At 38.2% G+C, this 13234-nt stretch overlaps 1 protein-coding gene across 1 annotated transcript in view; it reads right to left on the reverse strand.

Moving 5' to 3' along the window:
- LOC150085177 (WAP four-disulfide core domain protein 1-like) overlaps positions 1 to 13234 on the reverse strand; it is a 95700-nt gene that overhangs the window by 60924 nt on the left and 21542 nt on the right. The window lies entirely within an intron of this gene.

Here is a 13234-nt window from a genome sequence, read left to right on the forward strand (position 1 = left end):
TATAACTATATGTAAAATGCATGTTCCAACAGCTAAAAGACATTGACCGTGCTCAATGTCTTTTAGCTGCTTTTTTTTTTTTTTTTTTTTTGGCCAGAATAGATTACTTATTTAGTGCAATGCCGCCTGCATGAAAAGGGGGGGGGAAAAAAAGCTGATGGTCGGAAGTGAAATTTAATGAAGACAAACATCAAATGAAAATAAACAGAAGACACGTTAAATATAGCAGACCCCTTGTAAAAAAGTTTAGAAAACACATTTTGTTTCATGAAATTGTTATAAATCATTCTTGAACTTGTTCCAAACTATGCTTTTATCTGATCTTCTACACAGTTATGGGCCGAGTTATTTTAATATTTGCAGTTATTGACAGTTCACGAAAATGGTGATGACAAGCAACGTACTGGTTTGCCCATGATATTACAAACTTAGGCCTGTAAGTGTACTTTTTATACATTGCCCTGCTAGAAGTATCAAACTTCCACACAAAATGAATTTAATTGCTTGTAGATCTGCTTTTTCCACTAAATTTCCCCAATAAGTCGACACCCGATGTCTGCAAATTCCGAATCAATCGCTCTGTCAAAGAATATAAGAACTGGAAATGAGATGATTGTGGTACTGGACCCTTCTTTTCAGTTTATCTCTGAAATGCACAAATTCGTTTTTCATGTTTGTTTGGTACATCGCTTAATGTCTTTATCCCTCGCAGGGTGCATTTGTGCCGAGGAAGGTGGACTCAACTTTATCGTCAATATTTTGACGATAAAGTTGAGGTTCTCCGGGAACTGCTGTGGACGTAAAATTCCATTACTCAGAATCTTACTGAAACATTCGACAACTTAATGTAAGGGGATAAGGACATCAAATAGTGGGCACATGGTTAATTCGAAGCAGAGTATTTTTAAATCAATGGCATACTCCATTGGTAGGCTAGCAACCAGCATGCCTTGTGATATGGGAGATTAAAAAATGTGGATAATTTAAAAGTTGAAGTTTCTAGGAGTTTAATAGACTTAAAATTTTGTTAATACAGTTGCAAGGTCCGGCTTACAAGGCGACAGAACAATAGTACCTGGCCACTAGCGGCTTTACCGTTCGAACTTTGGTCATTCACGAAAAAATATTGAGGACGAAGCTCGCCCATCGCAGGATATAATCCTGCTTTTTCTGTAGGCTCGCAATGTATGAAAATGGCTGTAGCAGAATATACACGTTTAAATACTTCTTCGGTTTTGTAAAATGACATTATTTTGCATTAAAATACACAGGTTTAATGTTATTAATGGTGACGCTGATATCAATATTTAGCTCTCTTACACCTATATCTGTGTCATTATGTCATTTGACTTCGGGTTCTTAAGAATTCAGTTTGTCATCATTGGGCCACTTCGGTGAAATTTAAATATTATCACATTTTACGATATAACCAATGACAACAGTATACATTATTAAAACATTTCCTGATTTTAACGCAAGCAAATGAAATTTCGAAATTTTTAGGTGCTAATTTCAAATCTAAATAGATTTTGTTCTGTCATATCAATTTTTTGCACAATATAAAAAATAAACGTACAGCAAGATATTATTTTGACTCCTATGGCCAAATATGGTTGATTGAGTGGCAGAAGACAGAGAGTGGTAATCAATGGACACTGCTCAACGTGGACTAATGTTATTAGTGGAGTTCCTCAAGGTTCAGTGTTGGGTCCATTGTTGTTTTCGGTGTTTATGAATGATATTGATGATGGGATATCAAGTTTAATGTCTAAGTTTGCAGATGATACAAAGGTTGGCAGGGTCGTTAAGGACACTACTGACGCTATGCTGCTGCAACAGGATCTGGAAAGGTTGAACAGATGGGCTGAGAGGTGGCAAATGAAGTTTAACATTGACAAATGTAAAGTACTACATATGGGTAACAGTAACCCCAGAGCAATGTATCAACTCTGCGGTACTACACTGACAGTGGTGGAGAATGAAAAGGACCTGGGGGTAATTGTGCAGGCAGATATGAAGTTCTCTGAGCAGTGCAGACGAGCTGCAAGAGTAGCTCATGGTGTCTTGTCAATGATATACAGGAATTTTTCTAGCAGGGATAAGGAGGTGATTATTCCCTTGTATAAGGCAATGGTTAGGCCACATCTTGAGTACTGTATACAGGTCTGGAGGCCTCATTTCAAGAAGGATGTAGAGCTGCTGGAACGGGTACAGAGAAGGGCAACAAGATTAGTAAATGGAACAAAGGGTTGCTCTTACGAAGAAAGGCTTAAGTTTTGCAAATTACAGAGTCTGGAGACTAGGCACCGGCGAGGTGATCTGATAGAGGTGTATAAGGCTTTGAATGGTTTGAGCATGCTCAATGCCAATGGGATTCTTCATCTTTCTCAGAATAATCACCTCAGAGGGCATAAATTCAAATTGAGGAAGGACGGATGTCGGATAGATGTGCGGAAATTTGCCTTTGGCCAGCGGGTGGTTGGTTGGTGGAACCGACTTCCATCACTTGTTGTTGAAGTTGATAGCCTAAACAAATTTAAAGCTCAACTGGACAGGTATTTCGAACGAACGGAGGGGTGAAATGGGAGAGGGTTTTTTTTTTGGCTGATGCTGAATAAGCTTGCTTTCTTGCATCATATGCCTCTACTAATGCTAATGCTAATATAAGAAACGCGCCTTTGTTTCATAAATGTAGTTACATTTAAATAATTAAAACTTTATTAATTAAATTAATATTGTACTTTTATATAAATGCGACATTTTTATAATTTATTTAGATAGCTAACAACTATTATATTTTTAAAAATGAGTTTTATAAACTCAGTTATTCTAACTGTTCATCGTAAAATCTAAAAATACTAACGCAACGGTAATACTAAAGTCTCCTCTGGACCAGCGAAAGAAAGTTTAAATCACTCTAAGTATAACACACCCACGGATTCCTTCACAATTCCTGTTTTTCATCTCTTGCTTATCCACTTCCTGTTTAAGATTAATTCACTGTGCTTCCGTTTTGTCAGCATGTTTACCAGCTGTGGTGGCAGAACACCGTGTTACGTACATTACCTGAAGTCGGGCAGAGGGGAAGAAGGCTTTGCCATAATCACAGCACTGTGCATAAGAGCCGGCTCACTTCCATAACTGGTTAACACTCGTATCGAATTGTAAACAAGTAGTAAAGGCTGTGCCAAAACCATGCTTGGGTCAAGTCAGATGGAAAAAGAACTACGAACAGAACGCTTGATGTTATGCTATAATACAACAGGGCTTCCCAATTTGAAAGGGGTGGGGGTTATGTTCCCAAAGACACCTGCTGCTACTAGTTAGATTAATGGTCGTGTTGCTTCTTGGAGGTTTTTTAACGCATCAACTGCCTTGGTCGTGTACTATGCCAGTTCCAATGGGTTTTATCGTAAGTGTTATTGCCCAGATGTTTTCATGGGTCGATTTGCATGTTATGAGGGCTAAAAAAACAACAACAAAAAAAAAAAAAAAAACAGGAATATATTTAGTGTAGGGAGCCCCATCCTCCCTCCTCACATTGACTAACTACTGCCTCGATGAGGAGACCCTAAGTATTTCACCAGTCTTCAACAGGATTCGAAGCTCAACTTGTTCGATGCAAGACGGTGTGATCCTAGCTTGTTATATTTTGTGTAAAATATTTCTACATATGAATGCATCTTCTGCATACTGACTGTCCATTTTGTCCACAGTAGAGATACAGACGTTATCTGACTGCACCTTGTTTCGAATATTTCTGGAGCGTTTAATTTTTAATGTTATTAGTTGAAGCTTTGTGAAATTAAACTTTAATGGAGGTTTCTAAGAAAGAAAGTAAACATTTTTATAAGCATATTTTTAAAATGAGCTATTAGCAAAAAAAAAAAAAAAAAAAACAACAACTTCGCACTTCACCTATTCTTTTCGCTCCAAACGTTTGTCCAGTTATTTAAGCTATCAACTTTCACAACGACAGATGGAACTTTGTTCAACGGTTAGCCAACCACACGCTGGCTAAAGACAAAATTTCTGCACATCTATTCTTCAACTGTTTTTCCTCAATTTTAATTTATGCCACCTCAAGTGCGTAATCTGAGCAAGAGGAAGAATCCCATCAGCATTGAGCTTGCTCTAACCATTCAAGGCCTTATACACCTCAATCAGATCACCTCGCAGGTGTCTAGTCTCCATGCACTACTGTCATTACAATGTATAGCAATAAACTTTGAACAGAGAAAATGTGATATTTCTGCTAACTCTGGAAATATAAAGACGAGTTGTGACAGCGAATTAAATTTAGTTACTTGCAAGTAATTAACTTTTAGCTAAGCATATACTAAGTACCCCTAGTAACTTGGTATTAGGGATACTTAGAATACTGACTTTGAAAATATACAGGTGTCTAGTCTGCAGACGCTGCAATTTGCAGATATTAAGCTTTTTTGGTAAGAGCAACCCTTTGTTCCCCTCACCAATCCCGTTGCTATTTTCTCTATTCGTTCCAGCATCTTTACATCCTTCCTAAAATGAGGCTTCCAGATCTGTATGCAGTACTCAAGATGTGGCCTGACAAATATATAAATTCCTTTGTATAAATTGCTTTATACAAAGGAATAATCATCTCCTTATATCCCTGGTAGCAAAACTCCTGTATATCACTGATAAGGCCCCATGAGCTGCTCTGGCGGCCTGTCTGCACTTCTCATAAAACTTCATGTGACTGCACAATTATCCCTCAGGTCTTTAATTTTCCACTACCCTGAGTGTAGTACTTCGCAGTTGCTACGTAACCCGGGGGTTACTGCTATCCTTATGCAGTACTTTGCATTTGTTAAACTTCAGTTGCTACCTCTCAGCTCATCTGCCCAACTTTTCTAGCTCCTGTTGCAGTAGCTTACTGTCATTACAATTAATGTATAGCGATAAACTTTGAACAGAGCAAATGTCAGATTTCTGAGAACTCTCGAAATACAAAGTTTTGTGACAGCGAATTAAAATTTCGCTAGTTGCATAATAAATCGTTTTTAGTCAAGACTATGCTAAGTATCCCTAGCAACTTGGTATTAAGGATACTTAGCATATTGAATTTGAAAATATACATTTCTCAGAATCGCCTCTATCCATTAGGCTGCAGTATGCAAATTAATACAGTAATATAAATACAGCGTAACACAAGCTGGTGTATTATGAAGCATCTCTTTACATCATTCTTTACTACCTTCATCTACAATTTTGGAAATAGAGTACCCCATTGATCTCAACTCCTAATAAATATTAAGCCAGATAATCAGCCTCAGCAAGTCATTCACAAATAGTCTTTCGGACGTCAGCCTACGATCTGCTTAAAAACCACCACCCCTACCACCATTCAATTAATACATAAGGGAATAATATCGTAACAATTGAGAAACAGATCTTGGGGTGATGCTTGAACTACTACCTTGAGTAGCTGTAAGTGCCAGGAAAAGGTGGCTCACAAAAAGAACTACCCTGTATGTCAAGAGTTCAGCCACAGAAATATAGTACAAACCACGAGTTACGATGGCATCACCTATGCTCTGGAGGTCTGTGGGAGGGAGGGAACTATGACACCCATTACGCTAAGCAGCAGAGTTTCGGCTGTTGAAATGGGTGACCTCTTGGAAGTGCAAAGTTCCAACAGTCATGACTACGGCTTTTTCGTCTGAGGCGATTGCCTGTAATAATCGAGGATCAGAACCAACTTGTATAATAAAAATGGTAGAAAAGATACCGCTCCCAACATTTAGAATATAGCTGGGCGGATGATTTCTCTACTAGCAATGCATTCCAAGTGAGGCTGCGAAAGGAAGGTTGCATATATCTGAGGTTCCTTCCAGCCTAGTACATTAACCTTACTCCCTCACGCGTAGCAGAGTGCATATAAGTACCGACTTCCCACGCCAGGTGGAAAACGCGTGTTCGAATCCCGTCAATGACGGGAGGAATTTATGGGCTTTTTCACAATATGGCTGAGATGGGGGGGGGGGGGGGTTCAGGCGAGAGCTGCATGGCTTTTCTCCAAGAAAATCAGGATTTTCGCCTGGTAAACAGGCAATTAAGCCACAGACTACAATTTACCGACATAATATACAGTACATAGCGCTATATAGTCTAAGTCTCTGATATGCCTAAAAATCCTATAACTTTAATGTTAATTATAAATGACGCAATAAAGGTTCCATGAAAATTACAATCATATATCTCTGCAATTACAGTATACTATAATATTGAATGAAAATAATTTAATTTTCATTCAATACATAATATCGTGCAATTATTTAATTTATTCTGTATTAACCGTACTATTAAACGAAAATTAAATTAAATTTATTGTATTAACTTCTGTAAAACAAAGTTATTGTATTGAATGTAATTAACTTAGCCTAATGCAGCTAACCTTAAATTGTACATAACCTTTGTAGCCTGTCTTATGCACACACTGGAAAAAAAAAAAAAAAAAAAAGAAAAAAGAACCTTTGTATTAATTCAGCCACAGACAGGAAAAATGCAAATTAATGAGAATAAATGCAAATAGATGCAAAGAAAAAAAGTAACGTGGGTAATGTGTTGCTTGTCGAGTATAAACACTGCACAGGCTGTTCGACTCGACTGCAGTAATCTGAAGCCAGAACGAGGAAAACGCGTTATATATCAGACTTTGATAAAGGTCTTATCGCGGACGCACTTTTAGCAGGAACCACGATTCAAAAAAAGAAAGACATAACTGGTTTCTCAAAATGACTGGAAAGCAAGCGGTTCTTCCACATCTCAAAGGCGTAAGTGTGGCAGAAAAACAATACTTCGAGAGCGAAGCCATCGTACTGTAAGGTGGAATGCACAGAAAAAAAAAAAAAGGACATGCAATGTGCAGCAAATTACATCTGAATTCAACCAAACCTGCCCTATTTCAACCCGAACCATATGCAGGCCATTGAAGAAATTGGGTGTTGGCAGTCGCCTCCTACTGAGAAGCCACTTGTTTCAGAGAAAAATATAAAAATTCCTTTGCAATGGTGCTGAGAACGTCGTGATTGGACAGTGGAATAAATCATGTGGTCAAACGAATCACGATACCCTTTGTTTATCCTGATTCGCACTGATGGCAGGCACAGAGTATGGCAAGAACCTCATGAAGCAATGGATCCTGCTTGCCTTAAGACAACCCACGCATCTGGAGGTGGTATCATGGAATGGGTCCGTTAATACCGGTAAAAGGTCGAATGTCATCCAGCGAATACCTAAGTTTTGTATAAGATCGCGCAATGTGTCAGAATCGCGCAAGAATGGTTCAGAGAACATGACAAAGTTTTCCATCATCTTCCCTGACTCCCACATTCATCTGATCTCAATCCTATTGAGAATGTGTGGGATATGCTGGAAAGAGCTATTCGGCAATGAAGTCTTCTTTCAATTTTGTCGCAGCCACGCGGTATTTTGCAGAAATCATTGTAAAATGGTCTGATTTTACAATTAGACCAAAACGCACTAAAACACTTCACAGAATCCATGCCACGCCGCATACAGTACTCGCCGTTATTCGAAACATAGGCAGCTCGATTCAGCAGTGAATAAAGGTTCGTATTTTTTTGGCCAGTGTGTTATATCACCGATCTGTGTACTAGCATCTGACTGCGAGAATCCAAAAGTGTTGATGAAGGATAGCAAAGAGCTCAACAAATTTACAGCCTTTTTTTACCCCTGATTATTGGCTGTAAAAGCCATGTTATCTGGATTGTATTACTATTGCAGCATACAAAACAATAAATATATCTTTTAATTATTTCATAGTGTAAGAAGAGCTGGAGAAAAAAAAAAAAATTCTTTTGTCGAATGTAAGCCTTTCCCACGCGTTGTTGGGGGAGGGGGAAGAAAGATCGTAACCGCCGCGAGGATCTTCTTTGGGTTAAGAAGATGACTATATATTCAAAGAGTCGGCTCTTGAAAAACTCAAACGGTCTGATGGATTTAATATATTTATATCGAAAAACATGCCATGGGACATACTTGTCTGATCCCTTCAAATTAAACAAGTCCTCTGTTTTCAGTGGACCTTCTGTTACGAATTAAAATGATGGTACATTCCGATAGTAACTAGTTAAGTCAGTATACATGGAATTCCAAGGAAGGGGTGTCGTAAGCACAAGCAGTACAAGAGAGTGCCAATCTACTTCTACATCTAGTTTCGGTTCCTTGGAACCGTGGTAACCTAACCGACTACTTTGAGCTCAAGGCCAGGCTTAGGTGTAACCCTCGGCATTCTTCCGGAAATGCTAATGGGGCCTGGGGCAAAGAATTCAAATAACTATGGATGTGAACAGCTAATTTCTGAGGCACCTTGATATACCGCGGTAGCGTAGTCAGCAATTATCAAATATAGTGCGCAGTGGAATGTTTAAAGAAAGGGTTTCAGAAGATGAGAATGTTCAAAACCGCCCTGACTTTGCTACTGACATAAATGTGCATTGTATATGCACAATGCATGTACATGTAATGTAGGCTCCGTATGCTCCGAAGGCTCCTTATCACCTCTGTTTTACGTTTCGCAAATCATTCCAGTGTAGACTGGAATGTTTCCAGTAACAAGGTGAACATGAGTAAAATTACAACTATGGCTTAAAAAACTTTCACATTCAACTGTTATCCGTTGCTGAAGTCTAATTTTGGCCAGTCAGAAGGGATACATCGGTTATAAATTTCAGAAGGTAGTTAAATATTTTAAAAACTAAATCTAACTTTATAATTTAAAGCTATTTTTCCCTACTCCCGAAACGGTTAACTACAAATATTGCTATATATAAGCTTTCCCATGAGAGAGAGAGAGAGAGAGAGAACGAACGAATTCAAGTCACTGACACCATCACTTATTCTTTATGACTGGTATTAGCAGCGTGTATTATTGAGTGACCTTGGCTAGGCTAAACATGAAGTAATTTTATCTCGGAGTTCTAGGTAAAGGGTTACGTTACAAGAAAAAAAGTTATGATACAAAGCCATTAATAACACAGGCTTCTTGGGGCTTTGGTTGTCTACTTCTCGATGAACTTTGTACATTTTCTTGGAGTTCAGGTGACACTGTAATTGGAGAAAGGACTATGAGGAAAAAAAAAATGAAGGGAATAAAAGACGGGACAGGAAACCGTGGTATGCATGTACAGACACTAAACACTAAGTTAAGGTATAAAACAGTAGCATCACTGTTTTAAAAGGCTCTTTATTGAAGAAAGAATAAATGTCGCGATTGAGTTAAACATGATCGAAAGTTGAGTAAATTGCACATGGGAGGCAATTTGGTATATACCTGACTGAAAAATCAAGTCCATTGCCATGATTTAAGGGTTTGTCAGTAAATGCATACGGATAGCTAAAAATTAACTTGATAAAACTGTTTTAAGTGTCCAATAACATCTCTCTCGTGCTCAATAATAAAATACAAATGTTTGCCCTGATCCATCGTTAGAATATCCTGACAAGCGACAAATTAATTCGGTCTCACAAATTCTTATAACTTATCCGATAAGAGAGACAGAAAAAATGTGCAAGGAATACAAATAAAAACAAAAAGAATTCTTATTTCATCTTTGTTTTTATTTGAAATAAGCCTATTGTACATCCATTTTGGACTACACATGGAATTAGTGTGCATTTTTCCAGTGTTAATTTTTAGTTACCGTTTTTAAGAGAGCCGGAAAGAAGTACTGTACTTCTGAAACATAGGTAGTTATTCAGAAGAGTGTCTTTCTGGCTCTATATGTTTATCATGTAATCTAACAAAATTGAAATCTCTAAATTCTTGTGGCTAAAACAGGTGACTCGGTCTTTCTCACTTCGATTTGTATTAACTCCAGATATATATTTTTATATATCCGAAGATGCTATTATATATCCGAAGATGCTATTACTCTTTAGGAAACAATTCTTACTGTTAAAGGAAAACAAATTTGTTCCCATCTTTTAAGAGTTAGTTTGTAGGGTTAGTAGTAGTAGGCACGTGATGCAAGAAAGCAAGTTTATGTAGCATCAGGAAAAAAAAAAAAAAAAAACACCATTTCACGCATCCATTCCCTATAAACGTTTGTCCAGTTCCTCCTTGAATTTATTTAACCTATCAACTTCCATAACGACATATGGAAGTTTATTCCAACAAAATCAACCACCTGCTGGCTAAAGGCAAATTTCTGCACATATATTCTACAACTGTATTTCCTCAATTTGAATTTATGCTCCTCAGGCAAGTAATCTGAGCAAGAGGAATCAGCATTGATGCTTGTTCAAACCATTCCAGGCCTTATACACCTCAATCAGATCACCTCGCAGGTGCCTCGTCTCCAGAAGCTGCGATTTGCAGTGCTTAAGCCTTTCTTGGTAAGGCCATCCTTTTGTTCCCCTTACCGATGTTGTTGCCCTTCTCTGTACTCCCTCAAGCAACACTACATCCTTCCTGAAACGAGGTCTCCAGGCCTGTACGCAGTACTCAAGGCTAGGCCTGATCATTGCCTTATACAAAAGGATAATCACCTCCTTTTTCCTACTAGCAAAATTCCTGTATATTTTTTTCTTAGCATCCTTTAAGTGTATCAGCAACTTAGGCCATATAGCATGTCTGTAAATTGCGTTCTTTTTGGTTGATTTTGCTGTTTGCTGGACGAAATACTCGAGTTTCCAGAGGAAAAAAACCGTGCTATTCTCATCTGAGATAGACTAATTCAGCCACGTTGTGAAAAAGGCCCATAAAAATTCCTCGCGTCATTGACAGAATTCGAACTGAACACAGTTGGTATAATCACGGCTTCCCCCACCCGACGGTGATGATACCAACTGCGCTACCCACGAGGGCATCTTTTAAGAGATGCGCATATGTTCTTGTTTATACTCCGGCACGACCACCAGGTCAGTGGAGTTTACAATAAATCAATCAATACAAATTGTTAATCGTATTTAGCAGTCACGGGCTTGAACCCCGGGACACTCAAAGAGCGTATGGTACTGCACTCGCGCTCCTGACCACTCGGCTACGTCAGGCCTAAATAACCTTGGTTACCAGGCGAATTCGTTCTGAGAAAAGTTTGAGCTACTTTTGTAATCAGCGAGGCATTGAAGGAAGCACAATGTTTACCTCTATCATTACAGTAACTATTAAGGTAACTTATTAAGGCTACATTAAGGTAACTATTCATTGCCTTAATTATGCTTATTTAACTGCAAAATTTATCATACGTATACAGAGATAAAGTATTTTTGAAACACAAGAAGCCGCGTGTCAGTGACCGGGCAACAAGCCTCATAACAGAGAGGCCGACTTTTAAAATAAAAAGATTTTATTGATAAAATATTTATATACACACGGTGTGCATCAGTGATTAGGAAACACGTTTATTTGAATATTTCGAAATATTCAAAGGGGGAGGAAAAGGGGAAGGTTCATTTAATAATGCATAAAATATGCATTATTAATTTTAATAAGTAAAAGGTTAGCAATCATCTTAAAAGGTATGATTCATATTGGTGTGTTCAAATTGTCCGCCATTTTTGAGTACACAAAGTGGCAGTCTTTATAACACTGACAGATTAGACATTCAAAAGTCCACTGATAATGATACACATTCTGTAAAAATTGTATGTTGAAGATTCGAAGTAGCCCGTGACTCTACAGAAAAAAAAAATTGCAGGGCGTGAAATCGGATGAGAGTGATTAGCTTTTTAAGGCGCCATGACGACCCAACAATATTCCAGGGAATGATTCGTCCGAAAAACTTTGTATCCTATTAGGAAAATATTGCCTCCAAAGTTTAATCTAAAATACCTTTTAGATTAAACTTTGGATGCAATAACAACTCTTATAATAAGCAATACTTGTCAATGATATACAGGAATTTTTCTAGCAGGGATAAGGAGGTGATTATTCCCTTGTATAAGGCAATGGTTAGGCCACATCTTGAGTACTGTATACAGGTCTGGAGGCCTCATTTCAAGAAGGATGTAGAGCTGCTGAAACGGGTACAGAGAAGGGCAACAAGATTAGTAAATGGAACAAAGGGTTGCTCTTACGAAGAAAGGCTTAAGTTTTGCAAATTACAGAGTCTGGAGACTAGGCACCGGCGAGGTGATCTGATAGAGGTGTATAAGGCTTTGAATGGTTTGAGCATGCTCAATGCCAATGGGATTCTTCATCTTTCTCAGAATAATCACCTCAGAGGGCATAAATTCAAATTGAGGAAGGACGGATGTCGGATAGATGTGCGGAAATTTGCCTTTGGCCAGCGGGTGGTTGGTTGGTGGAACCGACTTCCATGACTTGTTGTTGAAGTTGATAGCCTAAACAAATTTAAAGCTCAACTGGACAGGTATTTCGAACGAACGGAGGGGTGAAATGGGAGAGGGTTTTTTTTTTTTTTTTTGGCTGATGCTGAATAAGCTTGCTTTCTTGCATCATATGCCTCTACTAATGCTAATGCTAATACCTATACACTACTTCGTTTTTTTCCTGTGATAAAAAGCGAGACGTTTGCTTAAACTGAACTAAGAACCTTTGCTACGACACAAGTCATTATTCTGTTGACCTTTCCCACACGAATTTAGCGCACCTGGCAACGTAAGAGACGAAAGATCGCAGCTCCCGGTTTTCCTAGAGCCAAGGAATCGCAGTTAGTCTAAATGAAGTAAAGTTCTTTGTACTGTATTTCATAAGACGATTACGAAATGGTAAGCGTCGCTGTAAGAACCTCGCGACAAAGAAATAACCTCTAGTAACATCAGCAGCAAATGGGGAGTTTACGACTTTCTTGACAACAGCAGAATGTCCTTCTGTCATTACCGTGGCCCCCATAAGAGGCAATTCTTCCCATACATCACCCCACTTCAAATTATGACACTTGACACATTCAATGCGCACTTAAACAGATCTGTAATTGTGCTGTAGGAGGAAAGGAATGTTTTTTCAAACGTACCCATTAAAAAAAAGATTAAAAAGAGTCAACAACACCTGAACACATTCTTGGGGTTGTTTTAGTAAAGTTTGTTTGCATCATTAAATGAGGAGATGTTCCTGATCCGAAATTCAACCGAAATATAATTTGACTAGTTAATTGCGTAGCGAAAAACAGACTTAAGAAAATGCAAAAATAAATCTTATTCTAAATAAATGAAATCATACAGAAGCTCTAAAGGGAAGAATAAACCTCTTACAATATGGAATTTTTGCACCCGATTCTGT

This window comes from Mastigoproctus giganteus, chromosome 5 (genome assembly GCF_048544385.1).
Source record: "Mastigoproctus giganteus isolate SK-2022 chromosome 5, ASM4854438v1, whole genome shotgun sequence".
In the NCBI taxonomy this organism is placed as follows: Eukaryota; Metazoa; Arthropoda; class Arachnida; order Uropygi; family Thelyphonidae; genus Mastigoproctus; species Mastigoproctus giganteus.